This window comes from Chinchilla lanigera, unplaced genomic scaffold (genome assembly GCF_000276665.1).
Source record: "Chinchilla lanigera isolate Chin_1 unplaced genomic scaffold, ChiLan1.0 scaffold00045, whole genome shotgun sequence".
Classification (NCBI taxonomy): domain Eukaryota; kingdom Metazoa; phylum Chordata; class Mammalia; order Rodentia; family Chinchillidae; genus Chinchilla; species Chinchilla lanigera.
The window spans coordinates 15,136,084-15,150,092 of NW_004955446.1; the positions used below are offsets into that span (position 1 = coordinate 15,136,084).

Below are 14,009 nucleotides of genomic sequence, written 5' to 3' on the forward strand. Positions count from 1 at the left end.
TAGATAACACATTTTAATTCTTTTATCATCCTCTTTCCCCTCCCCATACCCCTTTCTCAATCTCTGGATATTCTTCCCATTGACAGTGACCTATTTCCTATTATCTATCTCTTATTTTACACTTTATTTATATTTTGGCTTCTCATATAAGAGAAACTGTAGAATATTTAAATTTGTGTGTCTGATTTACTTCACTTAACATCATGATCCCAAGGTGCAACTATTTTCCCACACATGACTAAATTTTATCCTTTTTAAGACAGAACAGCACTCTGTGGTGTATAAATACCACATAAATTTATGAATTCAGATGATGAACATATGGACTACTTCAAAATTTAGCTATTATAAATTGTGCTTCTATAAACATAGGTATGCACGTATCATTGCAATATAATGTCTTTAGCACTTTCAAGAAGATACCCAGAAAGGGAATAGCTGAATCAAATGGAATTTCTAGTATTAGTTTTTTGAGAAATATCCATACTGATTTTAATAGTGGTTTTATCAGTTTACACTCTCACCAACAATACACAAGGATTCCTTTTGCTCTTGCAGCTTCTCCATCATTTGTTATTATTTGATTTCTTCAAGATAGTCTTTCTCTCTTGAATGAGATGGATTTTCAGTGTTGTTCTAATTTGCATTTCTCAAATGGCTATGATGCTGAGTGCAGTCCCAATCAAAACATCAGTAGCATTGCTTACGGAACTAGAAAAAAATATCCTAAAATTCACATTGAACCAGGAGACCAAGATTAGCAAAAGTAATTCTGTGCAACAAAGGCACAGCAGGAAACATCACAATCCTGGATTTTAAAATATACTACAAAGATACAATGATGAAAACAGCATGGAAATGACAAAACACAGACTTGTGGATCAATGAAACAGAATAGAGGATACCGAAACAACTCTAGGAACACTCAGCTACTTTATCTTTGACAAAGGGGCCAAATACCTTCCCTGGAAGGAATATAGCCTCTTTAACAAATGGCGCTGGGAAAACTGGCTTTCCACATGCCAAATGTTGAGCCTGTATTTCCCACCAAGCACTAAACTAAAATCAAAATGGGTCAAATATCTAAAGATTAAAACAGTAACAATTTTCTGGAAGACAAAGTAGATAAGATTATTAAAGACACAGGCATAGGCAAAGCCTTTCTGGACAGAAGCCCAGCTGCAGAAGAAATAGCAATCAACAAAACAGATCACATCAAATTTAAAAGCTCCTGTATAGCCAAAAAGAATTAATTCTTCTTTATTTACTATCATAGATTTTTTGAAGCAGCAGTAGTGAAAGCAAAGCTAAAAAAATATATTCCCTGAGATATCCTTGTGTTTTTCTTTAATAATGCCTTAACTGGTTAACTTTTCACATAGTTGGCAATATAAAAGTGCATATGTTCCTTCTAACAATCTATTCTTAGACAAGATATATTGTATACTACATTTCTAATTTTCTTATTCTCTTATCTTTATAGTCTTGTGATATCTAAATTGTACTGAGCGACATCTATAAAGGAAAGATTCTATGTAGTAGATAAAATCCTTAGATAATACAATCAATGATTAAGTTCCCACACTGTGACAATTTTTATATCTATGTGAAAGATAATTAAAGGTACAGTAAGTTTAAAAATAATCCACTGCTGCTTGAGCCTGCACTCCTTATGCTAAAAATAGTGTTCTTTCTGTACAGCAGTTATCCATAAATTAAAACATTCATCATCATACAGAAAGTTAAAATAAGTAACGTAAATATTAACTGTTCACATTAAAGAAAACATTTTAAATGCCAAGCTAAGGATTCAGACATAAGCTGCAAAACTGAAAGCAACTGAAATTATCTGAGTGAACTAAACCAACTGTAATATTCAAGATAAATCCACTAAATGATTTCCTAGAGGCAGAGTTTATTAAAACTATGAAGTATCTGGCCTTTTTGGATCTAATGAAAATGAAGTAAAAATACATGTAAAGAAACACTATACAGGAACAGTCAAACAGAAAGGCCTATGGATTAAACGTAGAATATATGAGATGGCACGGGGCAGATGATTGTCAAGAACGGTGATCTTTTAGGTGATATGTAAACAAACAAGATATCCCCAATATATCAATTAATGCTATTTTCTTTGCATTCATCCCTAGGACATTTATGGTAGCATGAATATTCACTGCTGCCCCCAAAGGCTTCAAATATAGGGATTCCTTCTTGTTCCAAACTTTCTTTTCCAAGTTCATGTCATTATAATGAACAAAAGAAAAATATATTTACCAGTGAAAGACCCTTCTGAAAATTAGATCACTGTAAATGGTTGTGTGTATCCTGGTCAGCAGTGTCACTTATGTTTTCTCATCTTTTGCTGATGATTAACATTGTAAACACCCAATGAATACAGTGCCCAAACACTGCAAAACAATGCCTCCTCTATTTTTTGCAAATCTTAGTGATTAGAAGAACTATCAACACAATGGCTTATGTCAGAGATCAAACAGTCCTACTTGACACTCCCCTCATTCTTCTCAGGTCCCACATTGTAATGCTTTGCCAGTTGCTAAAATAAAACAAATTTATGTACAGTGCTACCATTACCACTAACAGTGCTTCTCTAAATTACTGTTACCTCTTCCCTGGATATCTACCATTGACTTTCTATAACTGCATGTTCAACTGAACCATATCCTTCACCTCTGCTCAAACCATTTTAAACCCAGAATGACACTGAAATGCAATTCTGATTGTGCAAACTCCACCCTTATACTACCAGCTTTGCAAATGCTTCTGTGCACTAGGATAAAGTGTACATACCAAATATGAATAGCAAAGCTCTTTTTTCACCCTCAAGCAAAGTCCTCCAGTCATCTTCCAAGTTTCCTTAAGGCACACAGACTTTTCATTATGCCTCCTGATAGCCATGCTTTTACTGCTATGCAGATTTCATTAGATCCCTCACCCTCTTCCCACAAAATATCCACAGTAAGCAACTATATAGTTCCTGTTCTGGCCTGTCCTTTTACATATCTTTTCAGATTCTCTGACTCATTAGTAAATATAAGTCCCTCCAGTTATGAGTAATTTCTTATTTCCCTATTTTTTAATGGTGAAATTTATAGCTTTTTATTTTTATGTAATACATTAGAAATGTTTTAAATGTTTCAAAAAGAGTATCTTCTAGAAGTGAATTAAAACATGAGAACATTTAGAGTTTGCTTAAGGCATCTAAAAGTGGTTGGTCCTAAGTGTTATTTCCTAACTCACTGATATTAAGGCTCTGGATCATTGCTGCCACAATTCTCTTGACCATTCCCAGCAATATGTTGGATGACAGAAGAGTTACTAACAGTGTGCCCGCATGTCAGCTACACCAAATATAAGAAAAGGAATGGGCCTTTCTAAACTGGGCTATCTCTTTACCAAAGAAGAACGTAACTCCCACATGACTTCTAACTTGCTAGTAGCAACTGATCATGTATCAATCCCTAGCCTCATCAGTAACAAAAAGGAATGCATATATCATAATTTGTTAAAACTAACATGATCATACTACTGTAAAGGTGGTTATAAAACTGATTAGCCACATTACACAAATCTTGTCACTTCTACAACAAAAACTCCAGGTGAGAAATTGTCCAGGAAGATAAAGAACTGACATACGAAGAAGTGGTGTGAAATAACTGCTTTATATATTAAATTTGAGAAAGTGGCCATGGATTAAGAAGTAAAAACCATAAAAAGGAATTTTATGGTATTTAATTCCAGTTTAATAATTTTCCAGTTTTTCCAGTTTAATAATACCTTCTGCACATTTATAACTGACAGTCATTTATTTACCATGTAAAAATTTCCAAAGTTGGGAATCTTTTCTTCTGTATCATTTGTTTAACTTTTGGATTGAGCAAGTTATTTTAAATTTATTATTCTCATTTTTTTCCAAAAAGTCAATGAAATTATAAAATAGATTTTTTTTTTCTAGGACATCTTTTTAAATTTGCTTTACTTTAATTTTGATTTAAATTAATTTTTAATTTAAATTTCTTTTTATTTTAAAGACAATTTTAAAAAATAAACACAATGCAGAATTTCAAAACAAGACAATAGGAAATTAACAATGGTTATTATATTGCATATTGTTATTTTTAAAATAATTGCTCAGATTACCAGATATAGGGATGTAAAATTGATCAAGCAACATACAAACATCATACAACATACAGTGTTCCTTTCACTGTTGCTCACACATCATACTTTCTTTTCAATGAACCTTTATTTTGCATGGTGTGGTGGACTGACAACTGGTGCACAACTTGTAACACCCAGATGAATTGAATCAACGTGGTGCTGGGTGTTGGAGGCCCACCTGAGGATTGTTGCTGGTAGCATAAGAGGCAGAACTGGAGAAGAAGAAGGGCTGTTGGGAGCTGTTAGAAGCTGGTGGGAAGCTGGTAGCAAGCCACCCTTTCTCTGGGGTATTCTGTTGGAGGAGATGATCATACTGGCTTTTCTGAGGAACTAGCTGTTCTCATCGTCCGAGGAGCTTGTTGTCGCTGAGGATGGCTTCTGTTCACTTTGGGGGAGCTTTGGTCTTCACTTTAAGCATCGCTTCCTGGATCTGGAGGGGAAGATGGTGCACTGATCAGTCTCCTGGAGAAGCTTGTCATATTGGCTTCCCTGATGGGAACTCAGCTTTCCTCATCATTGGAGAAGCTCGGGACCTTACTGTTGCAGAAGATGGCTGTGGTAACTCTGGTTCTAACATTGTGTGTTGCTTCCTGGCTCCAGTTCAGATCCCTCAACCTGCTAGCACAGAACCTTCATCCTGCTGGCACAGACTCTCTAGGTTCCACCACTGAATACATTTTACTCCCACACCCAGCACCACTGAATACAGTGGTTCCACCACTGTATACATTTTTCATTGATTTTAAGTAATATCATGAAAACTCTGTAATTTGCATTACTTAAATGAAAATGTATACACTTTCTTTAATTTGCAATAATAGTAAAACTATTTTAAATATAAAGAAAAGACTTGGCATGCTTTGACATCAATAAATTTCTCTTTAGATATTCATTTTGCTAATTCTTCCAGAGACTCTTGATATATACATATATATATTTCTGTATATATGTATAATGTATCTATGTATAATATATGTATGTATAACATATTTATATATGTGTAATTATATTCTAAAATATATATGTAAGCTCCCAACTTATGAACATTCAGTTGTAAACTTTCACCAATAGGAACAGACCTTGCATTACAGATGTGAACAAATCACGGAAGTAGCTCATGTGTCTGCTGGTCCGTGTCGCAGTTGCGCTGCGGTGTGCTTACTATACAGTGCGGTAATGTGCAGTAGTACAGTGCTCAGTCAGAGCCCAGGGTGTCTGAAAGCAAGATGAAAAGCAGTGGTGATATGAGGGGTTGGTTCTTTTATGCTTTACATTATACATTTGCATCAGAGGTGTATAAGACTCACCTTGTCAGATTTAATGACTGAATCCAATTTATGAACATGCTTTCAGAATGGAACACTTAGTAAGTCAAGGACTTACTGTAATTTACAGGATTTACCTTTATGATTCTGAGAGACAGACAGACATTCTATCTCATTTCTTTTGCTAGAATTCCAAAACATTATCCTTCTTAAAAATTATAAATAATGGCTTTCTAATAATATCTTAAAGTTCTTTCAGAATGCTAGGGTTTAATTTGTCTGCATTTGGTGATTCAACCTTACTGCAAATTTGCTAAAAATATTTGATTCATTCCTTGTAAAAGAAGCAAATAAATTGACAAAATCTACTTTTTAACAACAGTAGGAATATTTCTCTCTGTATAATAAATTTTTAATCTCTCCTTTCTTTTCCATAGTGCAGAAAATCTAGACTGTCAAACTTCCTTTATTAAAGAAGCCATTGTAAACTCATTGACCCGACTGAACATTGTTAGGCTATGAACTTATTAAAATTTTCTTTAGCTATAATTTAAGGAATTACAGAAAATATATCAGAATATGGTTGAAACATAATATTTTCAAAATTAGATAATGAAAATGCTGCTTACCTACAGATTACTAGCTGTGATCATATATGACCAAAGCTAAAACACATGACTGAAAGCACATCATACCATACTATGGGTGACTAACATTTCTAGGACAGTAGCAAAACAGAGGTATTAACTTCAGTGCATTAAATAGAAGCGATGTGAGAGTGCATCACAGTTTACTACTCTGATGATAAATAGCAATAATGGATTTGACGATGAAAATTCAACTCCAACCAGACATGGAAATCAAGAAAGCAAATGAGACCAGGCTCAGGCTGTGTTCATAATTGGCTCTACCATTCAAACATAAAGCCACATACATCTCTTTAAAGCATAGGTCACTTCATCTTCAAAAGAGATGTATAAAAAACATTTGAAGCTTCCTTCCATTTGTAAAATTTGATGATTCCAAGTTTTTAGCTATTTTTACACTTAGTTCACTGATCTGCTTGTTGGATTTTATTGACTCTGAATAATAAAAAACTATTTAAATATCATGAATAAAACATCAGCATATCTTGTTCCTGAATTTTTCCCTTGTATTTGACCACTACATATCTGAACAGATAAACTTAATTTAATCTTTGGTACCTGACACATTCTTGCAATGACTAATCTTTATCAATCCCCAAAGTTTGTTGTGCTAACTTTGAATTAGCGGGTGATAGGGTAGTTATTTCATCCAATTGTAACAAAAAGAATTTAATGAGTGTTTGAAGTGTGTGTGTGATTATACTATTTGATAATTATACATTTTCCAAGATAAGGATTAAACACAAATCAAAAGAAGTCAACATTTCCTTATGAATGGAAGTGATTATATGTAATCAGGAAACTTTGAAGCTTTCTACATTGGCATATTGAATAATCAACTCTGTTGTTTTGTCATTATCAGTAGGGTTACACTTTTGTAGCTTTTGAAATTCCTGGTGTTTGCCTAGTTGAAGATAGAGAAGAAAGTTTGTTTTCCCACTAACATTTCATTGATTGTTTGCTCTTCGCTGATAGTTTGTGACACTTTATCTCCCTGTCAGCTGGACTTTTTACCTGGCTTATATGGAGCAGTTTCATTAGAATCCAATTGATTTTGCAGTTGAAGAACTCAATCCTCGTATATGTTTCTTATAAACACTTTTCTACGTGTTCTTTCTTTCTCCTTGTGGTATCAGGATAATTTATTCAGTATATAAAGGATAAAATGTTGAAACAATAAAAACCAGCTGTAATGTGGTTTCTATTTCTATTTCTTATCAATTTTTAAATTTCCCTCCTTGTCAAATTTTACTTTGCAAAAGTTGATCATTAAAAACGCTTAAGGAAGTTTAGGTAACTTATCTTGGATGTCAAGAAACGAGATTTGCAAAATGAAAGATAATCTTATAACATAAAATCTAAATATAATCTTACAAATAATTTGAGGAGTTTTACTTTAATTAATGGTTTTCATAGATAAACCATAATGTCATTTGTATGTGGCTACTACTTCTGAATAATTTTCATAGTGCATTTTTAGCAGTTAGACAATATTTTTGGTTCTTTTCTTTATGAAAAATGTTTTTAACTCAAAATTACAATTTGATATATGTAGTAGTGCTTTTATCAAACTCAGTATACCTACTGCCCTATTGTAAGAAAAATACAGCATGTTTGACTTTCCATAAGGAAACCCCAAGACTTAATGAGCTAAAGAAAGTCCTAAGTGAAATCCACTGGCCTATTATTTTGTTGTCCATGGGATTTAATAACCATGTGAAAAGCATTGTTCAGTGTAGCACAGGGTGGCCCCTTCAGGTGAGATCTTAAATGTACCAGCAAAGCAGGATGGGAACCTCCTCTCTCTATTCAGTCTTAATCTCTTTCTTTCATGAGCACAAAATTCATAGCTTCAGGGTGATTAAATTAAAAATTCAATTTTCTACATATTTTAAGTGGACAAACTTGCATTGAATGGAACAGCATCTTTTGAATTATAGTTTTTAGAAGTAATATTCATTAGATACAGCCATTGCCATTGGCTATAAGAAGTCATTTAGCATGTTTTAAATTAGAAAATTTAATATGCACTCCAAAGATCAAAGGACCGATAGCTAAAAACTGAATAGGAATATCTTTGTGTAATTTTCTATTATTCTGTCACATTGGAGGTAAAAGACTACCCAGAGTGTCGTGCCAAAGAAAATATCTTTTATCATTTTTGTATTTTTCAACTTCCCCCAGCACTAGTAATTCTGTAGTGTGAGGCCTTTATTATTTATTTTAAGTGAAAACACATGATAAATTATTCCTACATAAAATTCGTTATGAGAAAACATTCTGGATTTCTAACATCAAGAATTATATTAAAACTAACTGAGTATTATCCTTAATAGAAGTATCATTAAATCTGGGTGTACATTTTTACATATGTACAAGAACAAAATATTCAGAAAAATTCTAAGATTTCCCAAATTTATCTTTTAGTATTTTAGAGATGAAACAGCCTTTGATAAAACATCACATTATACTTGAGACTTTGTGGGAGAGATGTTTCTCAGAGATGAAAATTCAGTGTAATATTTCTATAATAAAATATGAGGCAAAGTAATGAACGGACACTATTAACACTTGTTTAGGAATGTTTTCCCAGAGCTATGAGTAAAACTAATGTGTTTAGATTCAGGAAGAGACAAAGAGAATTCTAAAATATATCTTTAGTCTACTATTTCCATTTGAAAAAAAATTCCAAATTTCATCATGCCCTGTCATTTGACAGTTTACTAAGAAATTTGAGTGAGGTACACTGTAAAGTTAGCATACTGAAACTGTAGAACTTAGTCACTGAGATGATATTTTAACTGAACTTTAAATTTTTTTAAGGAAAGATTTTTCTAGTATCTTTGAATTTCTAGCACCCCATATATCACTTAAGACTTGCATTGTGGTCTGTAAAGATTTATTATGTTTCTTTTTCTTAAATTAATAACTAATTCCTATAAAATATTGCTAAAAGAAGGAAGGGCAATGCATTAAATTTTTAAATTTAGCTATTGAATACTGTAGGACTTGACTGAGCAATGCATATTTTTGTGTTTATTCTGTCTCTGGAGAGTCATGAATGTTTATTGCATTTCTGAACAGTATTGAGGGAGTCCCTCTGCTAAATTTTTAACTACAGAGATCTATACACCTTATGGTTTAGGTTACAATCTTTTCACAGTCATGGGCTTGTCCACTACTAAGAAGCTAGAAGTCAGAGAGTACATTATGCATTCACAAATGAACTTTTTTCTTCTTGAGTATTAAAAATTCTATGGAAAGATGATTTCTAATGTGTTCACATGTCTTGCAAGGGACAATAAATAAGCAACATTAGATAGTAAAGAGTACATGAAATATTTCTCATGCAAAGTTTATTAGACAAATGCTGTTTTATATTTATTTATACATATTTTTATAAATATTTATATTTATTTATGTATATTTAGAGTTTTTTCATTTTTATGCTGGTGAGAAATGGAATAAAAATGTTTCCCAAAACTAGCCATGCCATAAATCCAATATATAATTTCTTTCATAATCTCACTTCTTTTCACATATTTTCAAGGCAGATAACTTAGCTGTCACTTCAAAAGTTAATATTTTAGTAGGATTTCTTCACTCTTCATTCTTAAATATTTTACAAAAATTTTAGATTATATATAAAGAGAAAACATAACATTGTTTTTGGATATCTTAGATGCTGTTAATATTCAAAAATTTTTTCTTTCTTATACTTATATCTCCGAAATATGGTTTACATTAATTTATTTTCTGAATAATTATAGGATAGGGTTTATTAATGAAAATGAATATGATTTATACATGCAACAATACCAGTTTTAAAACTTACATGTATGCAAACAATATCACTTTATCTTCCCTTTCTCTCCTTTCATCTCCTTCCTGAGCTAGAGCATTCAAGACTTAATTTAACCACAAAATGTTAATAAAGTAGGGGCTGGGGATTTAGCTCAGCGGCAAAAAGCGCCTGCCTGGCAAGCGCAAGGTCTTGAGTTCGGTTCCCGGTACCGAAGAAAAACCAAAAAAAAAAAAAAAAAAATGTAAATAAAGTAGTATCTCACCTAGTTAAGAATATAGCTCAGCAGCACAGTGGCTGCCTGAGAAGCGTGAGGCCCTGAGTGTGATTCTCTGTACCCCCCCCCAAAAAAAGAATTCTCTCACCTCAAATGTATAAAATCTCTATGTCTTCCATGTATTGGGTACTATCAATAAATATTTTTGATGAAAAACCATATGAAGTATTTTATTCTTTTTTATTCTTAAATTTTCAGTGAACAACACGCTAGTACATACAGTACATTCTTATATCACTTATAAACTAGTGATTCTAGACTTTGGAAGAATAGACACATTCATAATCAACATATTTCAGGATAGGAGAACTTTTTTTTTTTTTTTTGCGGTACCAGGGATTGAACTCATGACCTTGCACTTGCCAGGCAGGCACTTACGCCACTGAGCTATATCCCCAGCCATAGGAGAATATTTTAATGAGGGTTGCTGTATCACTTTCCATAATCTCTGAATAGCACAAGTGGCATGCACGAGCTACTTCTCAGTCAGGTTAGTAACTGTAAAATTTAATTAGTGTTAGATAATTTCTTTGACCTTAATGCATCATGATTTTTTAAAATGCCATGTATGACATTTTCCTCCATATTTACATTGGGTTGAGAAATATATAAAAGATCCAAAGAAATAAATATTTTAGAATGGAATTTCTTTCATAAACTTCATCCTCAAAACATAAATATAATATGGCCATTTGCCCAGAAACAGTGAAAACACTTTCAAGCAATAAGCTAAGATTTTTATTTAGTTTCTACAAAGATATGAAATATTAAGCCCAGAAAACATCCTTGAGTCTGACGCATATGCGGTTCTTTTGTTGTTGTTTTGGTTTTTTTTCCGGTGCCGGGAATTGAATTCATGACCTTGTGCTTGCCAGGCAGGCTATGTGCTGCTGAGCTAAATCCCCAGCCCCCACATATGCATTTTTAGGCTAACTTATTTTGTAATTTGAGTCTATTTCTTTTATCATTGTGCTTCACATTTTGGAGGGAGATTACTGGGAAATCCACACAAGACTCACTTACTTTCAGCTAGAATATTTTACTAAAAGCTTACTTAGTAGAAGGATTTGTGTTTATTCACCAAGGTTATCCTTCCATACCTAGAAGAGATCTTAGTGTCTTTCTCAATTAACCCCTTGTGAAAATAGAGAAGAAAAATGAGACTAGAAAATTTACTGATCTCAAGCCATTTGTTATCACAGTGTCAAAAATACATTCGAAACTCTCTGGGGTGCTCAAATCATGTCTTTCAGAAAGGCTCAGCATAAAAATTAGAATTACCAAGTACCTCTCCATTCCCTCCTTGTTTTTCACTTTCCTTGTTTTCCTGTGTATCAAATTCAGATAACTGAGATATCAGTGTGAGAGCTCTCCTCCCAAAGAGAGGATGATTTTTATATCAGAATTTACATAAGTACTTATGGAATATTTCCTAAATGTATTACTTTTATTCAGAACTGAGGAGAGATTTCAAAATGTCATTTTTTAAATTAACTTATCTGTAAAACTGAGAAATCAATTTTTTAAATGAATGGATTTTATTTCATAGAGCCAGTTAAGTTCACAGAAAGCTGAGAATAAAATACAATGATCATCTCTACTCTACCCTATGCCCATATATAACTTTTTCCTATTAATATTTTCAATTTCTGTGAAATGTTTGTTATAAATCACTTCTAATATGCTAATATTAATAAAGATGGCTTTAAAGTTCACTCTGTGTTGCATAGTTCTGTAAATTTTTCAAACATATAATATCATTATATTGGTATATATGGTACAAAATAACATAACTTCTCTAAAATTTTCCTATGTTCCCAAATCACTACCCTAAATTCTGGGAAAAGTAGTGGGCTATTTACTGTCTATTGTTTGCCTTTCTGGGTCACATAGTTGCTTGTTTATTGTATGTAGTTTTTTCACACTATCTTTTCATTATGACCAATATGCATTTAAAGTCCTTCCACGTCTCTTTGTACCTTGATGGGTTTTTTTATTTTTATTGGTGAATAATTCCACCTATAAATTAATACTTTAATATGTTAGCAGAATTGCACAACAATTGCCATCCAATTTTAGAAGAAAACAATATCCATCCATATTCACTCCTTATCCATCGCTCCGAGTATTTAATGACCATTAATATACTTTATGTCTCTATAAATTTGCTTTCTTCGAGACTGTCATATGTATGAAGCTATACACTATGGAAACTTTCACTGTGACTTTTTTTTCGCTTATCATAGTGTTTTCAATGTCCATCCAGGTTGAAATATGCATTAGTACTTTTTATTGCAAAATATGATACTGATTTTGGAAAATAATATTTTATAGTCATGATTTATTATTAGCTTGGCAAGCATTTTATATCATCTCATGATGTTATCTATTGTATTATAGATTTTCTTTGGGAAATTGGTAATTCATTTAAAAGAATTAGTGACTAGTAGTAGAAGTGGAAATAGTGTTATTCTTAATATGATCAAAAGAATCGTCTCAATTTTTTAACACATGTTCAAAGATGTAGCAGATACAAGGATAGCCTTCTTTAATACAGTTTGAACAAAACTCCACCTTTCTTGCCTCAAAATGAGGATTTATGGCTATGTATAAGTTCAACATTAGGAAATAATATACTGGCATTTGTTTGTACAATAGTGTTACCACTGAGACCATTATGAAAGAGTGCAAGTCAGATGACATCATTCAACATCTGTGTTAACCACTTTTCCATGGCTGGGACACAATACCTTGCACTCACAATTTAAAAGAGAGGTTTGTTTCAGTTCATGGTTTCAGCATATTTGTGGCTGGCTTCAAGTCAGAAACCAATGACAGAAGATCATGGAGGAAGAAAATATGCTCAACCATGGCAGCCAGGAAGTGGAGAGAGAAGGAAAGAGCTGGACAAAGGATTACTCCCTTCCAGTTCGGGCCCCCAGTGACCCACCTCCAAGTAGGAGCCATCTCCTATACCATATTCAGCTACTGGACTCAACTGAGCAATCCATCCCTGAGTAGTGTATCCTAAAGACCTAGTCATCTTCCAGGTACAAAAATTTGTGAGAATATGTTAGATCTAAGCCATAACAGTAACTTCGCATAGATAAAGTAAACATGATGAATATAAACCTTTCCAGCATAACACTTGTAAAATCATTCATTTAATGTCACTCAGAGGAGAGAGATTTTTTTCCTCTCAAATAAAAGTAATCTAATCTATTGCTGCATTGTGGTTTCACCAAAAAAACAAGTTACTTGAAAGTAGTTTCAGTAGGAATAGGTCTTGAGCAGAATGGATGAACTAATTTCTAACAAAAATTAAGCATTTTATGATGCTGTACTGAAAATTAAGTATGATATCCTATATTAATCAATATAGTTCTATACTTAGTTAATAACTATTCATGTTATATTTCTTTTTTTATTTTAAAAATAAAAGGAGGAAAACATTAACAGACATACAACATTTTACAACATATCACAAGCACAGTACAGACAATACAGAGTTACAAACAAAGTGGTAGGGAATTAACAATGGTGGTTGTATTACATATTGATATCTTCAAAGTGGCTTCTCATGAAAACAGATATAGACATGCAATACTGTTCAACCAAAGACTCATTGACAGTTTCTTTCAGCATAGAAATAGAAGACAGAAGAACAACCATGTTAACTGTCATGTATATACACACATACAAAATTTTTCCTTCTTTCCCTTCTCTTTTCCCACATCCCAGTTGCCCTTTATGCTTCAGCGGTTTCCTATCATTTCACAGTGTCTATCATACCTCTGAATTTAAATTAACTCTTTCAAGATTTACACTAGTGA

The 14,009-nt window shown here is 32.8% G+C and overlaps 1 long non-coding RNA gene across 1 annotated transcript in view; it reads right to left on the reverse strand.

Moving 5' to 3' along the window:
• Positions 1–4,425: 4,425 nt before the first annotated feature.
• LOC106149459 overlaps positions 4,426–14,009 on the reverse strand; it is a 30,730-nt gene continuing 21,146 nt past the window's right edge. Inside the window, exons 3-4 of the long non-coding RNA XR_001235655.1 lie at positions 5,265–5,400; positions 4,426–4,615 (exon numbers count right to left, since the gene is read on the reverse strand). This is a non-coding gene — a long non-coding RNA (uncharacterized LOC106149459). The remainder of the gene's footprint in view (positions 4,616–5,264; positions 5,401–14,009) is intronic.